Here is a 6,719-nt window from a genome sequence, read left to right on the forward strand (position 1 = left end):
AAAAAAAAAAAAAAAAAAAAAAAAAAAAAAAAAAAAAAAAAAAAAAAAAAAAAAAAAAAAAAGCAGGTTGGTTAGAAGGCAATAAATCCTGGGAGAAGCCAAACTTCATTTTTTCTGATAAAGAATTGGGTTTGTACATAGGCTGAAAACAGGGCTGAAATTCTGAGTTGTGAAGACATATAACGATTTTAGGTTAAGCTAAGCTATTAATAAGGGATGCCTTGGTTATTTTCTGCTTATCAGTGTTTGACACTTAGACTGTTTCTGGCTTTATTTTTGCATCTATGCATCTATCATCTATCCATGTATATCTATCATTTAACTATCTCAAAGTTTCCCAACCTCAGTACTACTGACATTTTAGATAATTCTTTGTTTTGTGTGTGTGTGTGTGTGTGTGTGTGTGTGTGCGCGCGCGCGCGCGTGTGGGGGTGGTGGCTGCCCTGTGTGCTGTGGGATGCTGAGCAGCATCCCTGGGCTCTCACTACTACCCACTAGATGCTGGTCACATTCATTACCTATGATAGTATGTATAATATAATAATAAACTAGAATAATAAGTAATAAGTACATATTCTCTAGGGGAGAATATGCCTCTACCTATTATCCTTGTTGGCAACCAACTTTTTCTGTACACATTGCTTTCCGAAACTGCTTTGAATATGTCATAAATTAACGGACAATATTTAATTATTTTAATGAATTAAGTTAGTAAATCCATAGCAGATCCTAATAATTTCAAAATGAAAGCTTATTTGATATATAAGAACTAGGATTTTTTGAGGGAGAAATGAGATTTTTTTGAATTTAAAAAGTTTTTCTTTAAATATCAACAGTCAGAGCCTCAGCTGATTTAGACTATAGAAATTTTTAAAAATGGACAAACAAGATATGGTTTCTGAAAGCAAGGGGAGTTGTGTTCTATTTCCTAACTGGAAGACTGAGAAGAGATAGCTTTGTAGGATTCCCTGCCCCTTTTGGGGGCAGCCAGAGAAGACCAGAAATGAAGGAAAGGTCTTAGCTGGCTGGCCCCAAGTTTTTCTTGGCTGCTCCTTGATGAGAAGGCAATTGGAGATGTTCATGTATCGCCATAAGTGGTATCGATAGAGTGGTTGGAACTTGAGAGCTGGGGATCTGCTAAGAGGTGTGTGTAGTGTTACTCTAGACAAAGGGTCCCATGCCAGAGGCTGCTATGAGTGGGATATTTCAGTCTGGGACCAGTGAAAGGATGAGGCTGAATTTCAGGGCCTGGGTGGGAAACAAATTAGCAGGGATGAAGATCAAGTGTGTTGTCCACCCACCTCTACCCACATTTTGCCAATGAAATAGACTTCCCTCACTGCCTCCCCACACTCAGATCACCCTTCCTAGGATAATGGCAGAGGTCAGTAGAAGAGAAATTCCCAAGTTGGCTGGATTTAAGCTCTGAATGAACCACACTTTGAACCAGAAGTGACCTTTCTCATTGAATTAACAAAGAATTCTTATGCTAAGTGGAAACCGTGACTTCAATTTAGTTTAGTTATAGAGAAATAATGTATTTTTGCCCCTTAATGATGTGATTATAAGTTTTAAACTTCCTACAAGTATAGAACTTATTGAAATAGCTAAGTCCAAAAATGTTGAAGAATAACATATTCAAAAGATGACTCACATTTCTATAGTTATATCCTCAGCACCTTAAAGAGTTCTTGGCACACTGGAAGTTTTGAAACCATTTTATTCAATGAAAGCACAAATATTAAGGAGAGGCCATTGAGAGTAGTTAGTAAAAGTGTAGATTCCAGAACCAGACAACCTGTCTTTAAATTTTCTCTCCATCACTCATTTTATGATTCAGAACAAGTCACTCAATGCTTCTGAGCCTTAGTTTCTTCACTTGTAAAAAGAAGGGAATCATGCCTATCTGTAGGATAACTATGGTGATGAAATAAAAGACTATATATAAAATGTTCATCCCAGTGGCTTGCACACAGTAGGTCATCAATCATTATCATCTAAAGTAAATCATGGAAGGTTTTTTAAGAACATATAACTGGCATCATTTCAATCTAAACTTTAATTTTAAGCAAGACCATAATGAGCACAACCTGGGCCACTTTCTTAAAATCAAAATCTGTGGGTTTATATTTTTATGATGTGTCAGACCCCTCTATACCACAACTATTGTGTCATGAGTAGAACATAGAGATTGGACTCAGAAGTTGTCAAATGACCTTGGACAGGCCATTAAAACTTGTTAAGGCTCTTTGATTCCATCATCTTGTAAAAAGGGAAATATATTAATTTTTACTTCTTAGGACTTTTTCTGAGGATGAAATGAATTCAGTTAGAGCAAGTGCCTTATAAAAAACTTTTATTAGGCCTTTGTTTTAATGCCCCTGGAGACTGGGTTCCATGGTCAATTGCTTCAACTTCAGTAGCACAATTTATTTCTTCCTATGCTTGACTCAAGAACATATAAAGCCTGCTAACAAGAGTAAAATATTATAGCAATGGAGGTGGCAGTGTGTGTCAGGTAATTCTTCTACCCTATCTCTCTTCAAATAGGAGCTGGGTATACTTGAAAATATTGAACTTCCTTTTAAACCTGGCAATTGTTTAAGGGCCCCCGAGCCACCTACTCTCAGGAGACAGAAAGAATGGAGACCAGCATCAGCCTAAAGTCAGGACTGAACAGTTTGTCAGAGCTGCCTTTGTTGACCTTGCCTTATGGAGCTTTGTCTAACTCCCTAAACTTGGTTTACTTGACTATTCCATCTTGTGTTGGGTGACCTCTATGAGTCTGACCCCTGGTTTAAGTGACCACCATGGCCTCATTCGCTCACTTTCTCATTTATTCACTCATTCCTTCACCAATGAACTATAGTTAATCAGTGATACTGAGTCTTGTGGAAGATCAAAGGATGATTCAAGAATTCACTGTGCCTTTACCCATCTTAGAGCCTGGAGGGGAAATGAGAAGATAGTTATATACAGATAACTAATGCTACAAATGTATTACATTTATATACCTGCTTGTACTACTAATATTTAAGTATATTTAATTATATATATATGTGTGTGTGTATGTGGCGTATAAGTGTACTGTCTATATATAATACAAATGATAAAGACATAAGAAGAATCCAACTTAGATGTTTTTAGAATTTGATGAAAAAAGATGACAGATAAGGGGCTCATGCAAATCTTTGTTGAAGGGCATGTTAGGTGGTTTTTGAGGCACAGAGAGTATTTGGGTATAAGGAGAGAGTGGCAATACAGTTATTTATTTTACAAAAATTGTTAAACTGCACATATATGCTTAACTTGAAAAATGTTGACAGACACTTTAATCATATGTTTCTTAAGTTTGCACTAAATTCTCTGCTTCTCTGACTATTCCAAAATGTGGTATCTGAAATATATGTTTTAATTAGGCTAACAAAATTATTTTGTCAAGCCACTTCTAACAATAATTGGGGTGTACTGATGAAATGGAAAACTGAGATTGGAATTCATCCATCTAAGTCATCTAAAACCCCGAAACCAAGACATTTTTCTCAGAGAAATAGAATCTAAAGCTCTTTCTGCGTTATTTGACTCAGTCAGTATTTTTTCTTTTAACATATGGATAATATTATTTGTCTCCCTGAACTGTGTGGCTATTACAGGAGTTTCTAGGGCAATTTGTTCAAGTACTTTAATGAGCCCAGGGTATTTGAAATCAGTTCAGAAGATCTTTCTTCCATGGGTAGGCTGACTAAGGGTTCAGAGACCAGTTCATCCATCACAGTATAAGGGACCTTAGCAGAATCAACCCAATGGGTGGAAGGTGAACTCCTCACCTACAGTCCCTTGAGGGAAACTGACAACTAGATTGGTGAATGGCTTTTAGGGCCAGGGATGGTTGTGAGAAGGACAGAGAAGGAGAGGTAGAGTGAAACATAGAAGAAAGGAAGTCCAGGTACCAAGTGGAGAAAAAGTTTCATTGACAGGTGGCCTTGTAAGGTAAGAGACTAGGAATCAGAGACTTAGGGGTTAAGCCTAAATGTGAGGATTTGTATATTCCAGTTAGGTTTCAAAATCTATTTATAATAAGTGACACAAACAAAACAGAACCATTAAAATAAGGATAAAAGAGTAACATAATCAACCAAGAGAAGCAGTTGCTTAGAAAGCAAGTACGGCAGAGTCATTAGAACTGAACACAATGATTAGCTCCAGGAGCCAAGGCAGCCAAGGCAGGAAGAAAAACGAGACTAATTACATAGTTTGCATGATACAAAGAAAGAGAAAACCATTTTACTAGCACCAAGAGATGGGTATTTTAGCCAGGGACAATGGTACACATCTGTAGTCCTAGCTGCTCTGGAGGCTGAGGTGGAAGGATCACTTGAACCCAGGCCTTCAAGCCCAAGTTGGGTAATATAGTGAGACCCTGTCTCTAAAAAAAAATAAAATAAAAATATAGGTATTTTATTCAATGAGTCTTGTGGTAGGCAGAAGAATGCCTTTTCCCTCCCCAAAGATGTCCTAATCACCAGACCTGTGACTGTTTCCTCACATGACAAAAGGAACTTTGCAGATATTATCAAGTTAAGGATCTTGAGATGGAGAGATAATCTTAAATTACTATTGTGGGCCCAATGTAATCATAAGAGTCTTTGTATGGGAAAGAAATTGGTAGGAGGGTCAGAGTCAGAGAAGGAGACGTGATGATAGCAGCAGAAGTTGGAGTGATATGGTTACTGGAAGAGGACCATGAGCCAGGCAAGGTGGGCAGCCTCTAAAAGCTGAGAAAGGCAAGGAAACAGATACTCCCCTAGAACCCCCAGAAAGAATCAGCTCTGCCGAAACCTTGGTTTTAGCCTAGTGAAGCCATTTTCAGAATTCTGACCTTCAGAATTATCAGATGATAAATTTATGTTGTTTTAAGCCACTAAATTTGTGATACTTTGTTATAGCAGCAAGAGAAAACAAATATAGATCTGTTTTATAATTGGCTGAGGGAAAAATCACTAAAATATAACTTAGATCACTTCTGTTGGGACTAAAAATAATATGGCTTATTTATGTAATGTTCTCGGAAGGCTGTCTAGATGTAAGAAACCAGGTATGTAAGAAACATCTGAAGAGATGGTGAACAATTCAGATCCACAAGTCCTTCTCCAGTTCTGCTAAACAGACTCTGTGGCTAGGACCCAGGAATTTGGATTTTTAACAAGCATTTGTAATAGCTATCATTGCTGCATACAAATTACCACAAATATAATAGCTTGAAACACATAATTATTACAGTTTCTGTAGGTCAGAAATCTAGGCACACCTTAGCTAATTCCTTTGCTTCAGGATCTTATAAGGCTACAGTTAAGCAGCCAGTTGGGGCTAGAGTCTCATCTGAAGGTTTAGCTGAGGAAAGACCTGCTACTAAGCTCATTCAGGTTGTTGGTAGAATTTAGTTATTTAAGGGCATTTTTTTCTCTCTTTTAAAATTTTTAATTTTTCCATAAGTTATTGGGGTACAGGTGGTATTCGGTTACATGAGTAAGTTCTTTAGTGTTGATTTGTGAGATTTTAGTGTACCCATCACCTGAGCAGTATACACTGTACCATATTTGTAGTTTTTTATCCCTCTTTTTTAAAGGCTTTTTGACTAAGGGCCTAAGTTCCTGGCTGGCTATTGGTTGGAGACTGCCCTTAATTCCTTATCAGGTGAGTCTCTCCAGCACGGTAGCTTGCCTTATCAAATCCAGCAAAGACAGTCTACTAGCAAGACAGGGCTTATAATATTAGTAATGTAATCATGGAAGTGTATTCTGTTACCTTTGCTATATTCTATTGGTTGGAAACAAGTCACAGATCCCATTCATATTCGAAGGAAGGGATCACACAATGGGGAGAACACTAAGAGATCAATGGGAATCATTATCTGGGATGCTGTTAGGTTGCTTCTAATTGACCTAACAGCATCCCAGATGATTTTTGTGTATGAGCAAGTTGTGAAGTACTAACTTAGGAGAATAATGAATAGAAGGAATCAACCATTCCAGCTGGGCTTTTGACAGGAAATGGATGTGAAACAATCCAAGACTGTGGCTCTGGTGATGTCTCTGCTATGTCCTTTTCATAACAAATGCTGTAAGTTAGCATAGTGTCTGGAACTTGGAGATAGCCATTATCAGTACTTTCAGGCTCCTCTCTGCTACCAGCCAATTGCTCACTGTCCCCAAGCTGACCTCAACATCTCAAGGGAGCAGCTTTGGGGGGAAAGGGAGTAGGAAAGAGGGAGGGTAAATTGGCATGGTAAGAGTGGGTCTCTATGGAATTCATAAGTTCTGATTACTTTTACTTTCTTCTCAAAAAATGTAAATTTTGCCCTATCACACTATAAAGAGAATCCATTTCCCAATTTACACAGCTGATTTTAAATACTATCCTATTTCAAGCTCCATCACATTTTCCTCAGATACCAAAATGTTATTCTGGCAGAAACATTGGCATGTACTTGCCAAGCCCTCCTGGGCACAACACTAAACACTTCCCAGCCCCTTGAAGTTAAGTGAGGCCAGGGAATAGAGTCATCCTGTGGCAAGTGGTCTGGCTCCTGAAGCCTCCCTCACGGTCCTTGAAACTCTCTCTTTGCTCATCCTTGACTGGATGTTGAGAACACAGAAAAGGGCTCTGAGGCTCTCATGATGGCACAGGACTGAAGGAGCCTCTAGACTGAAGAAGCCCGG

The sequence above is a fragment of the Cebus imitator genome, unplaced genomic scaffold (genome assembly GCF_001604975.1).
Source record: "Cebus imitator isolate Cc_AM_T3 unplaced genomic scaffold, Cebus_imitator-1.0 Scaffold426, whole genome shotgun sequence".
NCBI classification, from domain to species: domain Eukaryota; kingdom Metazoa; phylum Chordata; class Mammalia; order Primates; family Cebidae; genus Cebus; species Cebus imitator.